Source organism: Pinus tabuliformis, chromosome 4_2, assembly GCF_031772625.1.
Source record: "Pinus tabuliformis cultivar Carrire ecotype Pingquan chromosome 4_2, CPIR1, whole genome shotgun sequence".
Classification (NCBI taxonomy): domain Eukaryota; kingdom Viridiplantae; phylum Streptophyta; class Pinopsida; order Pinales; family Pinaceae; genus Pinus; species Pinus tabuliformis.
In genome coordinates, this window is record NC_142304.1 from 11045475 (window position 1) to 11070663 (window position 25189).

The window sequence follows — 25189 nt, forward strand, 5'->3', positions numbered from 1 at the left end:
TTGGCCTACTCTTCCATTGCGGATTGGGTTATATGAGATATGGAGTATCAAGAAAGCGGATGTTGAAGCAGAACTGATGAAGAAGTATCCATTCGACCTCTGAAGCTACAATCTGTATGAACCACATTGTATTTTGAAATATCATTGCACGAGAGTACGATTCAACTAGATCCACGGGACATTTGATTGGGCCAAGGAGGACCCATGGAGATATTGCTACAATTTCTCTAGACACAATGAACAGGTCGATGATGAGCACGAATATTGCAGCAAGAATGTTGCAACTCTTGGTGCTACCAACTTTACTTTATCAATGCGGGGTTCATACAAACTTGGAGGTGACAGTACTGTATACACAAGCAAATGCGATGGGTCCATTCTTTGTCACTTCTAAGCTGGCGATAGACCACTATGGTTTCTCAAATCAGCCTTCTATTGATTCAGAAGAAGCTTGATTACTAATGAGGAAAGGGGAATTTTGCACTACTTGGGAGTGATGAAATAGTGTCTACTGCAGTAAGGAAAGATTGAAATAAAATTCTTTAAACACACCACTCATTTAACTAATTGGTAAGAGATTTTGCCTCAAAATAATTCCAATTTAACATGTGTGTAATCCTAACTATCCTAGGCATGCACTCTAAAACAACCAAACATTCTACTGCTATGCATATGAATGAACACAATAACTCTTTTTCCTTTTGTCCCTTTTTTGTGAAATTGTGAATGCTAAACCTTCTTGGTGATGTGGCAGGTGGGTTAGAGATGGTGGTCCAAGGTCAGATGGCTTGGGAGGAAATTAGGGGTCTTCTCCTATACTCTAGGATGCTTTTTCCAAAAATTAACTTCAAAACAGGCGATTACAGGTCATCCTACATGATGTCATAATGCTTCCTACAGGATGTACTAATGCTCCTATAGGATCCCTTGTATTCCCACGGGATTTGGCCGAGAGAAATACGAGTGATTTGGAAGGTGGTATAGGGCTTAGGGAAGGTGAATGGTGGGAGAAATAAGGCAGGGGAGTGGCTAGAACTCTTTTAGAGCTCAAAATAGAGTTTGTGAGATGGCTGAATTTGCTTAACAAACCTGGGAAGTTGTTCTTATGGAATGATGAATTGGTTGATGGACTTAGTGGATTTTTTTGATCATGGATGGATGATGTTAGGCTGGGGTTGCTGGTCATGAGATCTTCCTACACTATTGAAACTCCTACATTGTATCAATCACTGGCATTTATCCATGAATCATGTCAAACAAAAAATATTTTTAATCAACTTAAGGAAACATAATTTCATTATCTAGTTCCCTAGTTCATGAATGGAAATACTTGTAGAATAATGTGAAACGCTATGAGATATAATACAAGGCCGAAGATATTAGAAATAACAATTGAATCACATTCTTGAAAACTGAAAAGAAGCTGGACTAAGTAGCAGAAAACCCTAAATTCCATAAGAAATCAGAATTCTGTCTTTTTGGGGCTACATAGGAGTTATTTCCTCAAACCATGGTCCCTAAAGGGGGGAGTGAGGAAAAATCCAATTTCTATCAGCCTTTTTAGTATTCCTTTATCTTTCTAAGCTACTGCTAAAGCAATGCACAAATGGAAGCAAACTAATCAAATTCACAACTACTTGCAATGAAACAATGCCAAAACCAATTCAACCATTAATCCATGAAATCACCAAAGCATACAAGTACAAGAAGAGGATCCTTTGCTACTAGTCTTGGAACCTAACCCAAGAGATTTAGCCCTTTGAGTCAACTCAGTGTTGGATCAAGGAAGTGATCATTCTCATTATCATATCAGAAAAATTACATAACAATGTTTTTCCACAAAACATGAACTCGGAAATGATTAGTGATCTTACATAAGAAAGCCGATTCTTAATGAGGAACTAGGCCTCCTTATTTGTACAACTAAATTCTCTAATGACTTCCTTAAATATATGGAGGCTTGGCTCCCAAACTCAAGATGAACTGGCTCTTAACTGTCACTGGCTCGACTGCCCATGATCTTCATGTCTCGGCTGCTTGAAACTCCGAGCTAGTGTTCTTTTAATGAGGAATATTCGAATGAGTGAGGATTAAATGAGGAGGATTTATCTCCTATACTCTCTCCTCCTTGTCTTATTCAAGTTTCTTCCCTTATTTATCCAAAATTTCCATGATTTGCTTTCAAAAACATGCAATCAATGCACATTAGACCACTGGACATAACATCTTACTTTTACTCATCTCATTAAGAAAAATATAATTAACATATGTAAGGAATTATGAGAAGAGATGATTTTAATAAGCTTGGAGGTGTATTAAGGTCCATATAGTTACCCAATGATGAGGCTCATCATCACCCCCCTACTGAAGGTGTTTCTCATCCTCTAAGCAACTTAATCGATATCCATATCCTCTATTGCTCTAGTGGCCTCCCTGACATCCCATGCTTCTATTGTAGTTTCTTCTTCCTGTGAATAAAATCATGCCTTCCTCTCTATTTCTTCCCATTGATTTCTTTCTTCTTCTTCTTTCCTTCCTTCCAAAATTCCTAAGAGCAGTGGTGGATTGAGTCTCTAGCCAATCCAATTGACTTGGAGTCTTTGTAGAGCTTGCTTGTAGATGGGTGCTCTATTTAGTGCCTCTCTCATCCTCTGGGGAGAATGGTATTCTCTAATTTTCAGGTTGTAAGGAAAGGTGTTCCATCTCCTTTGGAAAGCTTTCATGCTGTCATCTCCTAGAAATCTGGACATGTCTTCAAAGTGTGTTATTGCTTGCTCTTGTGTAGTAAGGTACATAGGTGCAAGCTTAGGATCATTTGCAATCAGGTGGTGGGTGTTGATGACAACCATTGGATTAGATTTCTCAACTCTTATCATGAGGTGTTTTGTCTCTTCTCTTATCATTACCTTTTTCATTTATACAACTCTTTCCTCCTCATGATTCATCCATGATGCTAAAGCCATCAATTACAAGTCCCCTAGTTTTGAATTTGGGTCCCGCGCATTCAAATATGTCAAGGCCAAGTTGTGTAGGTAAAACTCATACATTTTTTCTCTATCTTCCAAGGTGCTTTAATCATAGAGATCAATGAATTTTCTATAGTCTTGGAACAACATAGTGACTCTCTGTGCTAAAGCCTTAATTTGGAATTGTACCCATTATTCCTTGAGATACAAGGCATAAGACTTTGCTGGAATCCTGAACTGGATTGTCTCTAAGGATAAACTAGCCATAGCTACCAAATAAATTTCCCTTCTTGTAGTTGTCCCCTTAGCCATGCATTCTTTGCCTCCTACTGGGCTTTCATCATTTCTTCTATGTCCCTTATGATGCTCAGATCTCTACACATCTCCTTAAGTTTCTCCTCCATGTGCCCTACATCCTCCACTCCTTTTGATTTGGAAATCTGCATCCACGTGTGTGCCCTTGCCATTTCTTTCTCAAGCTCAAGGAATAAGGGGATGGGAAACGTCTGAGTCTTCCTTTTTTGTTTCTTGCTGAGTGATACCTTCTTGGTCCATTTTCTGAGTTTCCTGTAGGTTTAGCAGAGTTTCATGTAGGATGGCCTCTACTTCTTGTAGGTCTTTCTGTGTCTCCTATAGGAGACCTTTTCCCTTTGATGAGGTAGACCTTGTGACAGGCATCCTAACATTAGTGACGGGAGATTTGGGAGAGGCTTGTCGTGATGATTTCTCAGAAGGAGCTACCTTTTCTTGCTTATATGCTGAGTCTTCGATGACAATAGGAATTTTTGTGGGTGTTTGAGGTATTCTTTGCCTGATCCTTGTGATTTTTGTTGTCCTAAAGTACAATTGGGTTTGTCTCTATCTCTTCCCTTTTGACTTGATAGGTGTACTTAGTGCAGTAAGAGTAGCTACTGCCTCTTTCTCAGTGGGTTCTGGAGATAGCCTTGGTGATTCTTCCCCTTGTTTGCCTTGAACTGTAGACCTTTGATCTTCCTTCCCTTTTGTTTCCTCTTTTCCATTCTCCTTTTCATCCTTGTCTTTCTCTTTCTGTTCTTCGTCTAGTTCCTCACTAGGCTCATCTATCTCTTCTTTTGTTTCTTCTTCTATGCCTTCTTCATTCTCCTCTTCCTTTTCTTCATCCTTTTCTTCCTCTGTTTCCTCTTCATCTTCTCGCTGTATTTCTTCATCCCTCTGACTAGCAGTGGGGCTTCTGTCATATTCAAGTCCATTGTTGGGTTGTGTTTTATTCTTTCCACAACTAACCTACGTGGTGAACCGAGGGATTAGAGGGGGGGTGGAGCCCCCCCTTCGTTGCGCTGATTCTGCAGCGGGGGGGTCACAGGGGGGAGGGGGGCGGGTAGCCCCCCTCTACGGGGATCAGGGCAGCGCCCCGAGAAATTAGTTTTTTGGACCCTATATTAGGTTGGGTGAACCTACCTATGGTTTTCGGCCCATGGTTTTGGACGCGATGGTTTTCGGTCCATGGTATTGGATGCTTCGGCATGTATAAATATGTATTGTAACATTGAAAGGAATATAATGAAAAATCAAGCTGGTAGTCCCGGTTTTGGGATCCAGGGGAAAATCTCTGTGTATATGTGTTTTATGTGTTATGCTCTCGCATTGTTTATTTTTCTGTGATTTAGAATTCGTATGCAGCTAATTTCTGTACGGGGTTAAAACCTACATTTGGTATCGGAGCTGTTTTGGCTTCAAGGGGACGCCTTTGTTGCCGAGGGGTTTCGCTCGGGCCTGTGGTAGACCCTGTTCAGTGGGAGATCTGTGAGATCGATTCTGGTGGTGAAAGAAGATGGCGAGCAGCAGAAAGATAGAGATCGAGAAGTTCAATGATCAGAGTTTTGAGTTGTGGAAACTCAAGATGGAGGATCTGTTGGTGGATAAAGATCAGTGGATCGCAGTAGATCCAAGTACTAACCCAATGGGAGTGACCGATGAAGAATGGAAGAAGTTGGATCGGAAGGCAAAGAGCACAATATGATTGTGTGTCTCAGATTCAGTATTGCTGAATGTATCAGGGGAAGCTACGACGAAGGCTTTGTGGGACAAGTTAGGGACTTTGTACCAATCTAAGTCTCTAGTGAATAAACTGTTCCTACGGAAAAAGCTATATAACCTGAGGATGAAAGATGGAGACTCGGTGACAGAGCATCCGAACGCATTTAATACTGTGGTACGTCACTTAGCGTCTGTTGATATTAAAATTTTAGATGAAGATAAGTGCATTAGTTTGTTGTGTTCTCTACCAGATTCGTGGGATAGTCTGGTTATTGCAATAGGTAGCAATGCAACTGCTTTGTAGTTTGATGAAATAGTCTCAGCCTTGTTTACGGAGGAGATGAGATGGAAAAATATGGAGAGCCAGAATGGTGATGCCTTGTCTGTACGAGGACGGTCCCAGAATATAATAAAAAATAAGTCATCGAGTGGGAGATCTAAATCCAGAGGGAGATATAAATCTCCAGGAAAACCTGTAAAGGTGGTGTTCTAGAAATGCGGAAAGGAAGGGCACTTCAAAAGGGACTGTAAATCTAAAGCTCCTGATAAAGGAAAGGGATCTGATGATGCTCCTTTTGCAGAGGCAAAAACCACCTCAGATGAAGGTGGGGATGTGTACTTGGCTTCTTTAAGTACACATGTAGATCATGAGGCATGGTTCATTGACTCAGGTGCATCCTTTCACTTCACTCCCCATAGAGAGTGGTTATGTGAGTATGAGAAATACGATGGTGGTGATGTATTCTTAGGAGATGATATGAAGGCTAAAATCATTGGCCACGGAAAAGTAAAGTTGAAGTTGCAAGGTGGAAGGGTTAGAACACTTTCAGGTGTTCTGCATATTCCTGCATTGGCCAGAAATCTGATTTTTGTAAGCAAGTTGGATGATGCAGGTGTAAAAACAGTGTTCGAGAAGGATACCTGCAAGATGGTTCGAGAAGCACTGGTATTGATGCGGGGAGTTCAGAATGGAACTCTATACAAGCTGCAAGGTAGCACTGTTGTTGATGGGTGCAACAGTTCTGTGGTTCCTAAAAGTGGAGCTGAAAGTCTAGTGGTCTCTGGAGAGAAGACCATGTTGTGGCATCAAAGGCTTGGACATATTGGATAGAAGGGCCTTCGAATACTTCATGGTAAAGGTATCGTAGAAGGTATGAGTAATAGCTCTCTGGATTTTAATTTCTGTGAAAATTGTGTATATGGGAAGCAGAATCGGGTGAGTTTCCCCTCTGGTGCTAAGAGGGCGAAATAGATATTAGAGCTTGTGCACAGTGATGTGTTTGGACCTGTGACAGTTCCATCACTGGGTAAGTCTATGTACTATGTATCATTTATAGATGAATTCTCAAGGAATACGTGGATATATTTCCTTAAGAAGACATCTAAAGTCTTTGACAGGTTTAAAGAATTTAAGGCTCTGGCAGAAAATTAGACAGAGAAGAAGATAAAGGTGCTGAGGAAAGATAATGGTGGAGAGTTTTGCAGCAAGGAATTTGAAGAATTCTATAAGAAGTGTGGTATAGCACGGCAGAAGACTACTCCATATACACCTCAGAAAAATGGAGTCGTAGAAAGAATGAACAAGACGTTGATGGAAAGGGTAAGAAGCATGCTCAGTAGTGCCAGGTTAGGATAGGAATTCTGGGCAGAGGCGGTGGATACTGCATGTTACTTGGTCAACATGTCACCTTCATCAGCGTTGGAGGATAAGACTCCACAATAATTATGGACTGGTAAGAAACCCTCTCTTTCACATCTGAGGGTATTTGGATGTGATGCATATGTACATGTTCCAAAGGAGAAACGAACCAAGTTGGATAGTAAATCTGAAAAGTGCATCTTTATTGGGTATAAGGATGGCTTAAAGGGTATTAAGCTTTGGAACCCTGTCACATGGAAGGTTGTGTACAGCTGAGATGTGGTGTTCAGAGAGGTAAAATATGTTATTAAACATGAAGTCCAACCAAAGAAACCTGAGAAGATAGAGTTTGAGCTAAAGGAGGAAGAATCAGACTCTGCAGCAGAGGAGGAATCAGAAGATGAAGAGCCACAAACTCCGGTTGTGAGAAGATCAGTTCGAGAAAGAAGGCAGCCAGAAAGGTATATTCCTTCTGCTTTTTGTTCAAATTTTGCTTTTTCTGTTACTGATGATGAGCCCAGAACTGTGAAGGAAGCAGTAGATTCAGAGGATGGAAAAATCTGGAAAGAGGCCATGGTTGATGAAATGGCATCTTTGCACAAAAATGAGGCTTGGGATCTGGTGGAGTTTCCAGCTGGAAGGAAACCCATTGGAAGAAAAAGAGTGTTCAAAAAGAAGAAAAATGCAGAAGGGAAGGTGGAGAAATACAAAGCTTGGTTGGTAGCAAAAGGTTATTCCCAGGTGCCTAGAATTGATTTTGGTGATATTTTTTCTCCTGTTGCTAAGGTAGATTCTATTAGGTTACTTTTATATGTTGCTGTTGCTTTTGATTTTGAGGTAGAACATATGGATGTGAAGACAACATTTCTTCACGGGGATTTGGAAGAGGAAATCTGCATGAAGGAACTTGAAGGCTTTACGGTGAAGGGTAAGAAAGAACTGGTATGCAAGTTAAAGAAGTCTCTGTATGGGTTAAAACAATCACCAAGGATGTGGTATCAGAAATTCGATACATTTATATGGGGACTTGGCTTCACTAGAAGCAAAGCAGATCACTGTGTGTATTTTAAATTAATTGGTGACCGTGTTATTTATCTGGTCTTGTATGTGGATGATATGTTGTTGGTTGGAAATGACAAAGAAGTTATCCAGGATTTGAAGACCCAATTGTCCTCCAAATTCGACATGAAAGATCTTGGTGCTGCACACTATATTTTAGGCATGAAAATTAAAAGAGATCGGGCAAAGAGGAAGCTCTGGTTAAACCAGAGGAAGTATGTCGAGACAATACTGCAGAGGTTTAATATGCAAGATAGTAAACCAGTGAAGGTTCCTATTCCTGTAGGTCTGAGGTTATCCGCTGAACAGTGTCCCAAGACACAAGAAGAGGAAGAGGACATGTCTCGTGTTGCATATGCAAGTGCAGTCGATAGCTTGATGTATGCAATGGTCTGTACTAGACCAGACATTGCACATGCAGTGGGAGTATTGAGCAGGTTTATGTCAAAACCAGGGAAGGAGCACTAGACAACAGTGAAGCGGGTTTTCAGATATTTGGGTGGCACTAGTGATTATGGTTTTTGCTACCAAGGAAGACCAGGATTGGACAGTGTGTTGGATATTGATGGCTTTGTTGATGTAGACTGGGCTGGAGATCTGGATTAGAGAAGATCTACAAGTGGATATGTGTTTAGCCTATTTGGAGGTGCAGTCAGCTGGATGAGTAAGAAACAATCTGTAGTGGCACTATCAACTACAGAGGCAGAATACATGGCAGCCACTCATGCAAGCAAGGAAGCAGTTTGGTTGCAACGATTGTGTTCAAATATGGGGTTGGTACATGGAGCTATAAAGATAGACTGTGACAACCAAAGTGCAATTTTCTTGGCAAAGAACCCTGCTTATCATCCAAAGACAAAGCACATTGATGTTCAGCATCACTTTGTGATGGATATGATAGAAGACAAAAAGGTGTTGCTGGTAAAGGTGGAGACTTTGAAGAATACTGCAGATGCATTGACAAAATCTGTGAGCTCTGAGAAGTTCTCTTGGTGTAGAGAAACAATGGGAATTTCAGGGCTGGAAAAATGAGTAAGCTCTCCTGTGGCCCCCTGTGGAAGGGAAACAAGAAGTGGGAGATAGTTGGGTTGTGTTATATTCTTTCCACGACTAACCTACGTAGTGAACCAGAGGGTTAGAGGGGGGGCGGAGCCCCACCTTTGTTGCACCGATTGTGCAGTGGGGGCGACAGCACCCCTGTCTGGGGGGTTTTAGGGGGGCGGGTAGCCTCCCTCTACGGGGTTCGGGGCAGCACCCTGAGGAATTTTTTTTTTGGACCCTATATTAGGTTGGGCAAACCTACCTATGGTTTTCGATACATGGTTATGGATGCGATGGTTTTTGGTCCATGGTATTGGATGCTTCAGCATGTATAAATATGTATTGTAAGATTGAAAGGAATATAATGAGAAATCAAGCTGGTAGTCCCGGTTTTGGGATCCAGGGGAAAATCTCTGTGTATATGTGTTTTATGTGTTATGCCGTCATATTGTTTATTTTTCTGTGATTTAGAATTCATATGCAGGTAATTTCGGTATGGGGTTAAAACCTACATCCTTGAATTGCTCCCTCTGCCTGCATGTCTTTGAAAGTTGTCAATGTAATAGGGAGTCTTAGGTTTGTAGAGCATCTTCTAGCATAAGTTTGATTAACCCATGATGAGCTAGTTGTCGATGTTTTCCTTCCTGCACTTTGATGCTCATATCTATCATTGATTGAAGAAGAAAGTAGGGTATAATTAGTTTGTTTTGAGGATGTGTGTATGCTCCAAATCTCAGTTCGTGGAGAAGTCTGAAATGGTATCCATACACCACACTGTATCTCCCTTCACATGATATATATTTAATGAGGTGGTAACTAACTTCATTCCAAGGGTATGGAAGGCTTTCCATTCTGACCCCATTCTTTTCCTCCATTGCCTCCTCCCCTTCCAGAAATAATTTCTTCTTTGCAAGGGTGATGTTACCCTTATATTGTTTTCTCCAAGGTAACCCTAGAGGAAGAGTGGTGATTCTTCTTATAACTTTAGGGGTGATTTCTATTGATAAGCCTTTCACCACAGCAGTGGCATGGGTCTTAGCGAAGGGTATGAGTGAGAGAGCAAAGTCTTTGGTCACCTCATCATCATCTCCTCTCATTCTTTCAAAGAAACCCATCCAGTTGTGTGTTGTGAACATTTCTACTATAGGAGGGTGCTGATGAATTCTTACTGTGTTTGTGGGTTCTCTTGTTAAAACCCCCTGCCATCTTTCCCTGGTAATTATGGAGTCTTGTATGGATATAACTCAAGAATCTAGCGAGTGAGAAATATTTAAATGACGACTCTCCGATATAATTCTTCTAGACTACAACTTCCTTTAACCAAACAGAGGATTTTTTTTTTTTTTTTTACTTGAAAATATGGGAAGGTATAGAACCTAACTCACTAGTTACTGTCTAATGAGGACAACCTTTGAACTCTTCTCCCTTAATTCCCACTAATAATCTTGTAGATGATTGCTCTGTATCCTATAGGATCTAGTAGGTTTTACTGTAGGTCCTCTACGCTGCAAAATGCTCACTGTCTCCTGTAGGTGTTGCTTCAAGAAGGTCGAGGAAATCCTCTTTTCGATGAATTCTCGAGATTTCTAATGATATTTTAGTATGGGAATCAATGTTTTATTTCCTTATATGGATGATCATGTGGGATGGTGTGTTGGCTATCTAAGTATGAGCACCTACTTTTGGACCGTTGGTCCCATTATCAGTCCATCATTTCCCTCACCTCGTAATCATCTCCCACTTAGATCCTACATAACTTAACCATTTTCGAAATTATCTCATTTTTCTTCTGATTTGAATGTTACCACATGTGGAGTGATATAACTATTTTTCTCCTCGTCGACTGGCCAAAGGTGGCCATGTTAATTGGCCACCTTTTCTTATTAAACCAACTCTTACATAATCCTACATTTTTTATCATATGTTGATAACGAGAGAGCATGAGTAATATGACATCCCTATGGGTAAGATGCTTTGATGATGATGCTTATTGGAGAATGGTGTCCCTGTGCTGTGTATTTTATGCATATTTTTTTCTATTGGCCTCTTCTGATGCTTGTTTCCTTTTATGTGAAGGTATTGGGAGTGACATTGATGATCCTACTGCTGCTGTTGAGCTCTGGAGGAGTTTCCTTGACCTTGGAATCTCCATGATGAAGATGGTTGCAACCCTGTGGAATTTCCTTTGTGGGATAGGCTGCTAAAGGATTACCTACAAGAAACCTATAGGATGTCCTATAGCAGCCTATCCCACAAAGGGAATTCCACAGACAGGAAACCTAAAGAATGTCTTGTAGCTCGCTATCTCCTAAACTTTCATTATTTTTTTCACTTCTACAACATGAGGATTTCTGACATGGGCAGAGAATGGGTCTAGTGATTCGTAGGTGAGAGGTATAGCCTTCAGGTATTGTCTGCTTGTCCTCTGTTCTCACCCTTTTCTATTTTTTTTCTTCTTCTTTGAAAATTGTAATCTTTTTGAATTGACTTATTAGATGGATGCAGGGGTAACATGGTAATGAGAGGCATGGTGATGATGTGGTGGAGTAAACATTTTATTTTTTGACACAGGATGGTCATCCCCTTGCTCTAGGGTCACTTTTCTTTGGATTCCCAAGCCACTGTAATTCCTACAAGAAACTCTTGTAGGTTTTCTGGGAAACCTGTAAGATTACAAAGAATCCTGTAGAAAACACAGAGCTTGTGTAAACTGACCTCGAGGAGTTAATAAATGGAGGGATTGATGGGATATTGAAGAATATGGGATGAAGGAATGAAAATACGGATTGTGTAGGTCCTTTCATTCATCTCAAGTTGCTCCGATCCTCCACCTGCTGACCTACAAACAACATTTTCAAACTCTTTCTTTTCTCCTTTTTTTTATATCTTTTTTTGTTTTTTGTTTTGTGAAAACAACTAGTCTTCCTCCAAGAGGTTTTCATCCTAACTACTTGACGTAGGTTCCTCAAAAGAGGTTTCCACCAAGATATATTATTATTATTATTATTATTATTATTATTATTTATTTTTTCAAGGACTTGATGGGGTAGAAGTTGAGACTTACTCTAGAATCATCACTACCTTGTTGATGCCATTGATGAATTATTTCTTTTACAAGGGATTCTTGTAGACCTTCAATCTATACCAATTGACAAGTAAAGGGATAGCCTCTGCATCAATGGTTATTATCTATACTGAACCATTATCATGCCATTTTTCTATGACATAAGGCCCTAACCATATAGTCCTTAATTTGCCTTTAAAATCCTTGTATTTGGAATCATACAACAAAGCCCAATCACCTTCTTGAAACTGTTTGTGCTTTATTTTCTTGTCATGCCAAATATTCCTCTGAACTTGAGTCACCTTTATGTGCAAGAGGACTTGCATTCTAAATTCATGTAGCCCATTCAGCTGGAGAAATCTTTCTTGTTGTGCCCTAGTGAGATCTAGATCCAGTTGTGCTACCATTCTTAAGGTGTTGTATTCAAATTCAATGGAGAGCAAGGCCTTCTCCCCATGGACCAGCTCATAAGGAGTGAATCCAATGGTGGTCTTCCAGGTGGTATTGTAGACCCAAGTGGCCTCAATTAATCTATCTACCCAATCCTTTCTGCTACTGCTAATCACATTGGTCAAAATGCCTTCAAGTGCTCTGTTGGTTACATCCACTTGCCCATTAGCTTGTGGGTGGTAAGAAATGGATGTTCTAAGCTTGATCTTGTGTTAGCTTGAAAAATTTTCAATCACGTTAGATGTAAACTGACTGCCTTGATGAGTGACCAGTTCTCTAGGGTACCCAAACTTATAAAATACATTTTCCCTTAAGAACTCAACCACTTTCTCTTTTGTTGCTGCTTTGATGACCTTCCCTTTAGCCCACTTTGTTAAATAGTCAGTGCACACAATGATGTACTTCTTTTGCCTAGATCAAGGGTCAATGGGTCCAATGAAATCCATGCCCCACTTGTCAAATGGCTTGAAAGTAACTTGACATTTCAGAGGCATTTCATCCCTTGGGGTAGGTTTACCCATCCTTTGGCACCAATCACACTGACTAGTATACCTTGTCACATCCTGGTGAAGATTGGGCCAGTAATAACTAGCTTGTAGCACTTTGAATGTTGTCCTTTTGGCTGCAAAGTGACCTCCACAAGGCCCATCATGACAGGTGAGAAGGATGTCAAGGACTTCCACCTCCCTAACACATCTTCTTAGAATTTGATCTAGGCCTAGTTTGAAGAGGTTGCCCCCAATCCAAGTGAATGGGGCACTCTTCCTCACAATCTTTCTCTTTTCCTTGCAGGACAAATTTGGTGGAAACTATGCAGACACCAACTAATTTTTTATGTCAGCAAACCATGGAGAGAGAACTGAAACAGCGAATAAGTGTTCATCTGGTAACTTATCATCAACCATTCCTTCCTCCTCTGCAAGAAAAGTCAATTTGGATAAACAAAATCTGCCACAACATTATCTCTACCATTCTTATCAATAATAGTTAAATAAATTTGTAAATGTAACCATCTAATAATCTAGGAAGTTACATCAGGTTTATTCATCAAGTATTTAGTTGCAGCATGTTTAGTATGTACAAATGTTTGGCAACCTGTAATGTAATACCTAAATTTGTTCAATGAATGCACAATAACTAGGAGCTCCTTTTTAGTCACTCTGTAGTTCAGCTCGACTCTTGACAGATTCTTACTAGTGAAGTAAATGCATACGGTATCCTTTCATCTATTTGGCCTAGAGCTTCTCCTATGGCTTTGGTAGAGGCATTAACATGTATATGGAAAGGAAGGGCCCAATTTGGGCCTCGGAGAATAGGTGTAGTGGTGAACTTGTCCTTTAGGGTGTCCAAGGCCTCTTGATGGCTTTCTAACCATTAAAATTCAGAGTCTTTGGCTAATAAACCAAATAAAGGAGAAGCTAACTTGCTGAAGTATTTTATAAATCTTTTATAGTATCTAGCTAAACCTAGAAAACTTTTAACATCCCTCTGTTTTTTTCAGAGGTGGGACCCTTTGGATGATGGGTATCTTATATGGGTCCACTTGTAGTCCTTTCTGGGATATTGAATGAACTAGAAGAGTCCCTATAGTCATCAAGAACTCACATTTTTCGGGACTAAGGGACAAGTTCATTTCAATGCATTTTTTTAGCACCTTACCTGAGTTGGACAAACCCTCCTAGAAATCACACCCATAGGTTGTAAAATCATCCATATAAATTTCTACTACATCATGGACTAGCTCGACAAAGATACTTAGGAATGCCCTCTGGAAAGTGGCAGGGACATTGCATAGGACAAAAGGAAGGACCCTATAGGCAAAGGTACCCCAAGAATAGGTGAAGGTGGTTTTATCTTGGTCCTCTGGGCTAATCTGGATTTGATTGTACCCTTTGGACACATCTAGGAAAGAGAAAAACCTCTTCCCTACTAGGCCATTTAACACTTGGTCAATGAAAGGTAGAGGGAAATGGTCCTTCCTTGTTTCTTTTCTAACTATCTGTAATTGACAAAAATCCTCCACTTCCCATTTTCCTTGGAACCAACAGAAAAGGAGGAACCCACTCACTATCCGAGATAGGGTAAATGAATCCTGCATCCAACAACTTTTGTAGTTCTTCTTTGACTATATCCTTGAGAATTGGATTCATTCTCCTTTGGGGTTGTCGGACTGGTTTGCAACCTTCTTTGATATAATGTGGTGAGTACACAATGAGGGGTGCACTCCATTCATTTCTTTGTAACTCTAGGCAAAGGCATCCAGATGTTCCATTAGCATGTTGCACAACTCTTCTTCTTGGTGTATAGAAAGAGAGGGGTTGACTTTCAAAGTTCTCTCAAGGCTGTATTCTATTTTTTTGGCACGAGTAAGGTTTTAATGAGCTAAGAATAGATCAATTTGATGGTTTCTCCTAGTTTCCTTTAATACTTCCTCTAAGGACAAGGTGCTGGGAGTTGGATTTCAAAGTATGTGTTCAATCAACTCATCTTCATCTCGTTGTCCTCCTCCAATGGCAGTTTCTAGGGTATAGAGTTGGGCAGAGCAGACTTCATCTTCTTCCTCCTCTTCCAGCCATAAAGGTAAATCATGTTCTAAGGATGGCTGAGAAGGAGGGTACAATACCAGCTGCTTGGACAGATGCCCATTTTTTATAGTCATATTTCTAGTCCTGCAACTAATGTAGGCATTAACAATGGCTAACCAGGGTCTCCCAAGTATGAGAGGATAACTACTAAGCTTGGCCTTAGGATGGAGAATTAGGAAGTATGTAGGGTACTCCCAGGAGTTCATGGAGACCATCACATCGTCAACAATCCCCTCATGGGCTACTGTGGAACGGTTTGCAAGCTGCAAGACTGTTGTGGTATTTCTTAATGAGCACTAGAGATTGAGCTTAAGCATGGTGTCCTTAGTCATTACATTAATGGAAGCCCCAAGGTCAATCAAGGTATCTGGTACAATGGTGCCATTGATGTGCACATCTACTACAGGGTTTCCAGGGTCTAAATACTTTGGGCAAATTACCTGCCCCAGCATTAAGTCGGACAACTGTCCAATGACATTAATCATAGGGGTGTCTCCTTTTTCCTCCCTAGATGTTTGAAACACTTCTCTTTAATCAGTTTGTTGTAAATAGGTACATCCTTAATGGCTTGGAGAAGTGGAATTTTGACACATAGATTTTTCAATTCACCCAGAAGTTCATTCTCTTCTGGGTAGGCTGGACTGGCTGAGTTAATCTTTTAGGAAAGGGTGGTGGATTCACTATAGGCATACTTTCCTCTCGTTCTTCCTCACTCTCCCTAGGTGGAGATGCAAGTTGGTTGTCTGGGAGTACTGTCCTAGGCCTTAGGTTGATTTCCTGAATCTCCATAGCATAATCAGGGTAGGATGTCTCTCCACTGTATACTTGTTGTGCCTGTCTGTTGTTCGAGTTCAGATTTGGCTGGGCAGGCATCTGAGGTTGTTTAGTGGAGTAGGGTGTAAAAGCTGTGGCTGAGTAGGAGGTGAAGGAAATAAATCTAGATAATTGTTGTATGGGGGCCTCCATCCCTAGGGTGGTGCATTCCACTAAGGTTGTGGTGGGGTATGTGGATAAAATGACCAGTTGATTGGATGGGAATGGTACTGAGGTGAAAAAGACTAAGAAGAAGGTGTAGACCAGGAAGGATGAGCATGGGGGCCCCAAGAGGGACTAGATGTGTTCTGGTTATGGTTGTAGAATGCATAGGATGACCCTTGCATGCCTTGATGGTATGGTTGAGGCCCACAAGGTCTCCTTTGTTTTATGTAGCAGAGTTGTTCACTCACCCCTTCAGTTCCATAATACACAAATTTTAGTCTGGGTTGAGAAGGGAACTTGCCTGTGGAGTGGTTTTCTTCACAGACTGAGTAGATTTCTATCAGGTTTAATGGACATTCATTCCTAGGGTACCTCCTTGTGCATCTAGGGAAGAAGATGGCTAATGCTCTCTGCTTCCTCTTTCTTCCTCTTGATATGCATAGTGTCCATCTGTAGGTCAAGGGTTTGCAACATTTCACTCTTGAAATCTTCCAACATATTTCCAATGTCACCTTTTATGAATGTGTTGGAAGAGGATGAGTTGGCCATTGGTTGACTACCCCTACCCTTTTTCCTAACTGCCATAGAATGGTTCTTAAAGACATTTTTGATATCTTCATAGGGTAGGTGGTAGATGTCCCCTCCTGTTATCAGTTTTAGGGTATCCAAAATATATTCCCTTACCCCTAGAGCAAGACTAGCTTCAGCGACTTAGCATCAAATGTGCACTTGGCCCTTTTGTAGGTAAGTTGGAATCTCTCTTCATAATCCTCTAAGGACTCATCATGTGCCAAGGTCATCCTAAAAATTACCTCTTTAGTGTCTTTGGACCTACTGTAGTCTCGATAATTATTGTTGAAGGCCTGCTGCATCTGAGCCCACATTGTGATGCCATCCCCAGGTAAACCCATGAACCAGTGCAAAGCTGCATCCTTGGGAGTGGATGGGAATAATTTAAAATTCTGATCATCAGCGGTGTAATCATAAGTTCTGCATATGACAGTGAACTCAAACAAGAAATTATATGGATCTTCTGAGGTCATGACATGGAAATGAGGAAGAGTAGAGGGGCTTATGTTTTTCATCTTGGTATCCCCATTAGTTTCTCTGATGGGAAAAGCACCCTCAATTCTTTCTCTATCTCCTCTGTCATTTCTATTTTTAGTAATTAGGTCAGTTGGAATGGGTTCTCCTTCATCTTCTCCCCTTGTAGGCTCTTCAAAAATCTCTAGTTTCTTTCCTAAGGGGTCCTCCAATTCATAGCCACTGAAGAAGAGGGAAGGTTGGCTGTTTGAAATGGTGGGGGAATTTGGTAGAAAGTTTCCTTAGTTATCCCTATTCCTACGAGGCATGAAAGAAGTGTTTTTGTTTTGTTTTTTTTTTTTAAGATTTGAGACTAATTACAGAATTCAAATAACAAACTGAATGGAAACTAACTGCTGAACGAAATCTCACTTTCAGAATCGAAAAGAAAGCAAACCAATTTACAATTACTTTTGCAGAAATGAAGCTAATGGCAGAATGTGAGAGATAAGAAATGTAAGAAGGAAAGTAGAAATCAGATCTTACTCAGATAGCTCCCCGACAACGATGCCAAAAGTCATGAGCACAAGTATTTCAGCAAGAATGTTGCAACTCCTGGGGCTACCAACTTTACTTTATCAACCCAGGGTTCGTACAAACTTGGAGGTGACAGTGTTGTATACACAAGCAAATGCGATGGCTCCACTCTTTGTCACTATTGAGCTGGCGATAGACCACTATGGTTTCTCAAACCATCCTTCTATTGATTTAAAAGAAGCTTGATTAATAATGAGGAATGGGCAATTTTGCACTACTTGGGAGTATTGAAATAGTGTCTACTGCATTAAGGAAAGACTGAAATCAAGTGCTTTAAACACACCACCCATCTAACTAATTGCTAAGAGATTTTTCTTCAAAATAATTCTAAGTTAAAATCTGTGTAATCCTAACTGTCCTAGGCATGCACTATGAAATTACCAAACATTCTAATACTATGCATATGAATGAACACAATAACTCTTTTTCTTTTGTCCCTTTTTTGGGAAATTGTGAATGCTAAACTTTTTTGGTGATGTGGCAGGTGGGTTAGAGATGGTGGTGCAAGGTTGGATGGATTGGGAGGCAAGTAGGGGTCTTCTCCTATACTTTAGGATGCTTTTTCCACAAATCGACCTCAAAACAGGCCATTAGAGGTTGTCCTACAGGATGTCCTAATGCTTCCTACAGGATGTCCTAATCCTCCTACACGATCCGCTGTATTTCTATGGGATCCGACCCAGAGAAATAGGAGTGATTTGGAAGGTGGTATAGGGCTTAGAGAAGGTGAATGGTGGGAGAAGTAAGGTAGGAGAGTGGCTATGACTCTTTCAGAGCTCAAAATGGAGTTTGTTAGATGGTTGAAATTTCTCAACAAACCTGGAAAGTTGTTCTTGTGAAATGATGAATTGGTTTAGGGAATTAGTGTCTTTTGGTGATCATGGATGGATGAGGTTAGGTTGGCATTGCTGGTCATGAGATATTCCTACAATATTGAAACTCCTACACTGCATCAATCACTGGAATTTATCCATGAATCATGTCAAACAAGAAAGATTTTCAATCAACTTAAGAAAACATAATTTCATTATCTAGTTGCCTAGTTCATGAATGGAAATACTTGTAGAATAATGTGAAACACTATGAGATCTAATAGAAGGATGAATGTATCACAAATGATGATTGAATCCTATTCTTGTAAACTGAAAAGATGTTGGCCTAAGTAGTAGAAAACCCTAAATTCCATAAGAAATCAGAATTTTGTCTTTTTGGGGCTGCATAGGAGTTCTTTCCTCAAAACAAGGTCCTTGAAGTGGGGAGTGAGGCCAAATCTACCTTCTATCATCCTTTTTGGTATTCATTTATCTTTCTAAGCTACTGCTAAAGCAATGCACAAATGGAAGAAAACTAATCAAATTCACAGCCACTTGCAATGAAACAATGCTAAAACCAATTCAACCATTAATCTATGAAATCACCTAAGCATGCAAGTACATGAAGAGGAGCCTTTGCTGCTAGGGTTGGGCCCTAAGCCAAGAGCTTCAGCCCTTTAAGTCAACTCAATGATGGATCAAGGAAATGCTCATTCTCATTATCATATCAGAAAAATTACATAACAATGTTTTTCCACAAAACTTGAACTCGAAAATGCTTAGTGCTCTTACATAAAAAAATACGAATCCTAATGAGGCTCTAGGCCTCCTTATTTATACAACTGAAGTCTCAAACAAATTCATTAAATCTGGGCAGGCTTGGCTCCCAAATTCAAGATGAATTGGCTCTTAACTGTCACTGGCTCGGTTGCCCATGATATCCATGAATTAGCTGCTTGCAACTCTGATCTAGTGTAAGTTGATTGAGGAATATTCGAATGAGTGAGGATTAAATGAGGATGATCTATCTCCTATAATATATTGTCCTTGTTTTATTCGAGTTTCTACCCTTAATTAGCCAAAATTGCCATGATTTTCTCTCAAAAACCTGCAACCAAAGCACATTAGACCACTAGACATAACATCTTACTTTTACTCATCTCTTTAAGAAAAATATAATTAAAATATGTAAGGAATTAGAAGAGTTGATATTAATAAGCTTGGAGGCGTACTAAGGTCCATATAGTTACCCAATGATGAGGCTCATTAGTCAGTTTCATTGTGGAGTGGTTAATGAAGCAGTGTGAAGCAAGATCCTGGAGAGCACCAACTCCCACAATGGTAGCAGTAGAGGCAAGCATACCAATGTGCAACAAGGACAAGAGGAAGATTGTCGATCGCATGCAGGAAGAGAAAGGCTACAAGTTCCGAGTAGATCCACTCTTGGAGAAAGTAGCTATGGCTATAGAGGACAAGAGGCAACAACATGACAAGAGAATCACACAAAGGTAGAGGGATAAGAGAAGAATGGAAGAGGCAGAGAAGGAGTTGCATGAGTTGAAGGAGCAACTCTAGAAGGAATAATAGTTGCACAAACATGAGAGGGAAGCATAGCAAAAACATGTATAGCAAGGGGTGAAAGATGCGAAAACAGAGGAAACAATGCTAGTACTAGTAGTGGGCTCATCAAAACAGTTGGCATCAGGTAGACATGGTGAAACATCATAGGAGCATGACTTCACTCATGAGATAGAGAAAGCACTTCAACAGTTGGATATGGATATGGAGGAATGGGAATCAGAAGAGGACATCAACCTTATTCCTCATCGCCAAGAGGTCGACTTACCTACTTCACCGCATCCAAATGATGAGAAAGTCTCAAGTGACCGAGGAGGCACTGAGATCCTGGGAGATCACATGGAAGAAGAGATGCATAACATCTTATTTGATGAGTCTTAGCATAGAAGTCTGCAGTCTCATAGAGTTTCGACTCCAGATGATCATACATCTCCTATGTAAATTGAGGAATGAGTGATCATGTCTAACATGTGTAAACATCCAGTAGCCTTAGCCAATGCAACTAGAGTGTATGCCGAAGCCACTAGCTTAATTGTTCCCTTTTTGATAGCTGAGAATGAGTGAATGGCTAAGGAACTACAGACAGACAAGCAAGGAGGAGAGTTGGTGATAGAATCCACCCGAGCTGAACTGAAGAAGGCAATAATGGATGAAGTACTTTGCCTTTATACATTTATGCGAGCGTTTTACTCCATGTTTGGAACTGTGCATAAGGCAGGAATCCATCTCAATGAATGGTAGCAACGATGTTATAGGCAAGCACGTACCTTAACGAATTTGCATGATATTGTTGATTACATGCAATCATGGACGATGAGGCACAAGGGAGCCCAACTTCACCTGCCTAAGATGATGAAGGCCAATGAGGTCAAGCTGAAGGCACATATCTGGAGTCAGATACGAAACTATGAAGAGCTCTCACAGCTCATCACTAGTATACAGGCTTGCCGTGCACGTGTATTCAAGAGTATGGATGTTGTGGTGCGCGCACATGCAATCCCGTCTATTGGGACTCTCACTGAGGTGAAGACAAAGGCACAGATCTCACTAGAGCTTGACTTGTACCTTGATGAGTTGATGCACATCGCCACTAGCACAAACTTGCACATCTATGCAGACATCATGCACAAGTATGTTTCTGGTCTAGCCGCATTGAAGATAATGATGTGAATGCTTACAGATGAGTTGGACAGAGGAGCCTGAGCAGTGTACCGGGATGCTATGGAGGCAAGAGTCACGTTCTAGAAAGATGCCACCTTGGAGCACAGAGACACATTCAAGGACTACCGATATTGGCATTAGCATGTTACTACTGATCAATGCGAGGATGTTGAGGATTTGGACTTCCATGGTTGTCTAAGTCATATTGATGTCTAGCATGGCTTGCTCAGGCCATTTTGTCTCACATGGGTACATGTGCATTGTAATTTTGTTGGAAATAATACTAAGAGGGGGGGGGGGTGAATCAGTATTATCAGATCAATAAAATTTTTTCAATGCTCAGAAACATATACGCTACTTCAGTTAAGTGAACCAGCGTGTACACGCTACTGTGTCTAAAGAAACCAGCGTATAACCATAAATCTTATAATTCAGTTAGTTTATCTCCAGTTAAATGCATCAGGACATTATTCATCATATGAAGAGTAAACAGATGCAGTATAGCAGAACAGATCATCACACAAAAGCCACACACATGAACACCATGATATAAGGTGGAAACCCAATGTGGGTGAAAACCACCTGCTGCAAGTCGTCTCTATCTTTCTTTAATAAGAACTTCAGTTTACAATATTTTGTACTAGTGCAGCCTTATACCAGTACGCAGGCTACAACCTGTAGAAGGCTTGAACCTTCTCTCGTTCTCCAAACTTCCTTGGAAGGGAGCTCCAACCCCCTTTGCTCTTGTACTAGCTAAGATACTAGTACGTAGGCGCTGGCCTACAATCTTCTTTCCTTCAGGTACCACTTTTCATCAAATTTTCAGACTGGATACTCCTGAAGCACAACATTACAATCTGAAGACCATGATTCATTCACAAATCATGAAACAACCAATACTAGCATCATCAATCTTTGAATTACTGAACCACTGAAACCCTATCAAACCCAGTCACCAGAACACAGAGCAGACTACAGAACTCTGCAATAACAGTCAGATCCAGCTGCAACCCAAAAATCAAGCTCCAAAAGATATACGCTACTATAATGAAGGCAACCCGCGTATACACGCGGTTTTACCAAAGACAACCTGCGTACAGATCTAAAAATAATTTTTCATAACTTGCAGCTGTACCAGATTTCAGTTATACCCAGAACATAACATTGCGTCAGTATGCAGATCTAGAAATACGCATAACCAACCATATAAAGATAGTTCATTTCAAACCATTTGATCCCGATCTCTCCTTAGATCTAGTTCTCCATTAACCGGTGAGATCTCTCCTTAGCTCAGATCAAGCAATACCTCATCAACCAATAACCTGCATACTGGATCTAATACTTCATCAGATATTCAAGAATTTTTTTTGGATACACTTGCCTAATGATTTCCTTCTCCTTATATAGCCTTAGGCCTTGTTCAATACCAAGAGCCAAAACCATAGAAATCCAATACCATCATCTTCAAAACTAGGGATCAACACGTTCGTCGAGACATCAAGGTCCAAAATCATAGGCACAACTTCCAAGGAATAACCGCCGTGGACCAAAGAGAAGTTTTCCACATACACGCGCTTTTACTGAAGCCAACCAGTGTGTACACGCGACTTGATATATAGAGAACCTGCGTATATGAACTTTCTTGGCATGCTGTACTAAGATCTGTCCTCTGATTTCTTGTACCAACCTCTGAGCACCTGTACCAACCTCTGAGTGAGTTGCCATCAAGGACAACACTTGAATCATAATGCCAAAAAATTTAATGTCATGTCAAGTGTAAGTCAAGTGTCGATAGTTGGATGTGACAGTCATAGAGTAGATGAAGAGTCATGAGGGTAGTCAAATTGTCACAAGGGGAATGTCAAGGGTCACCCAACCCTTTGCTATAAATAGTCCTTCATAACTCATTGTATAGGCTTTTGATCAGCCAAGCTTTCGATAAGACTATCTTGGAGAGATATTGGACACTATTGTAATGAGCCTTGGCTTCTCCACTGCGCAGAGCTAGCATATCTCTTTGGAGGAGTAGGCGGTTGTGGCTGTAACGTTACACTATCATAACTAGTGGTTGGACATGGATGTATTGTGTGAATGGAACTTACACTTCTTAATATAACAAGAGCCAACATGTTTCATGCATATGTTGTATTATATTTTACACTATCTGTGTATGTATGTATGAATCCTTTTGAAATGTGTTGTTGGTTTAACCATCACTTTGGTTTTCTTGCTAACTTTCCTTCCATGTTGTGATGTATCTTTGCTCATGTGTTCCCTTCGTAATTGTGTGCTATCACAAGTTTCCAAGGGGCACACTCATCACAACCTTGTGTGTTTGAACCTCTCATGCACCTTCCTTGGCTCGCTCCAGCTGTCACACCCTTGCTACTAACAGAGTTATCTTACTTGCCTCTGTGTGAAATCGCAGTCAAGACATTACCATACGACCCACTGCTAGGACTCTTACACCAGATGGTCTGAGGTCTAATTGGGACTTCTTACGGAGGAGATCCCCTGACATGTTGGTGGGTCCAACACCATTAACACATACCATACACTTTGAGAATATTGAAGAAAGAAATAAGTGGTTGCAAAGAAGATAATGACCGAATCATTCATGTTGGGTTGTGTTATATTCTTTCCACGACTAACCTACATAGTGAACCGGGTTGTTAGAGGGGGCAGAGCTCCCCCCTTCGTTGTGCCAATTGCGTAGCGGGGGGGTCATAGCGGGGTTTAAGGGGGGTGGGTAGCTCCCCTCTATATGATCTGGGGTAGGACCCTGGGAAATTTTTTTTAGACCCTATATTAGGATGGGTGGACCTACCTATGGTTTTCGGTCCATGGTTTTGGACGTGAGGTTTTTTGGTCCATGGTACTAGATGCTTCAACATGTATAAATATGTATTGTAACATTGAAAGGAATATAATGAAGAATCAAGCTGGTAGTCCTGGTTTTGGGATCCAGTGGAAATCTCTGCGTATATGTGTTTTACGTGTTATGCTCTCCTATTGTTTATTTTCTATGTTTTAGAATTTGTATGCAAGTAATTTCTATACGAGGTTAAAACCTACATTTGATATTAGAGTTGTTTTGGCTTCAAGGGGACACCTTTGTTGCTGAGGGGTTTTGATCGGGCCTGTGGTAGACCTATGGGAGATCTATGGGATCAATTTTGGTGGTGAAAGAAGATGGCGAGTAGTGGAAAGATAGAGATCAATAAATTTAATGGTCCGAGCTTTGAGTTATGGAAACTCAAGATGGAGGATCTGTTGGTGGATAAAGATTACTGGATTGCAGTAGATCTAGGTACTAAACCAACGAGAGTGTCCGATGAAGAATCGAAGAAGTTGGATAGGAAGGCAAAGAGAACAATACGATTGTGTGTCTCAAATTTAGTATTGCTGATTGTATCAGGGGAAGCTATGACGAAGGCTTTGTGGGACAGGTTAGGGACTTTGTACCAATCTAAGTCTCTCATGAATAAACTGTTCCTACGAAAAAAGCTGTGTAACCTGAGGATGAAAGATAGACTCGGTGACAAAGAATCTGAACGCATTTCTATGGTAAGTCAGTTATTATCTGTTGATATTAAAGTTTCAGATGAAGATAAGTGCATCAGTTTGTTGTGTTCTCTACCAGATTCGTGGCATAGTCTGGTTATTGCAATAGGTAGCAATGCAATTGCCTTGCAGTTTGATGAAATAGTCTCATCCTTGCCAATAGAGGAGATGAGACGGAAAAATATGGAGATCCAGAATGGTGATGCCTTGTCTGTAAGAGGACGGTCCCAGAACAAAAAAAAAAATAAGTCATCGAGTGGGAGATCTAAATCTAGAGGGAGATCTAAATCTCCAGGAAAACCTATAAAGGTGGTGTGCTGGAAATACGGAAAGGAAGGGCACTACAAAAGGGATTGTCAATCTAAAGCTCCTGACAAAGGAAAGGGATTTGATGATGCTTCTTCTGTAGAGGTAAAAACCACCTCAGATGAAGGTGGGGATGTGTACTTGGCTTCTTCAAGTACACATGTATATCATGAGGCATGGTTGATTGACTCAGGTGCATCCTTTCACTTCACTCCCCATAGAGAGTGGTTCTGCGAATATGATAAATACGATGGTGGTGATGTCTTCTTAGGGGATGATAGGAAGGGTAGAATCATTGGTCACAGAAAAGTAAAGTTGAAGTTGCAAGGTCGAAGGGTTAGAACACTTCC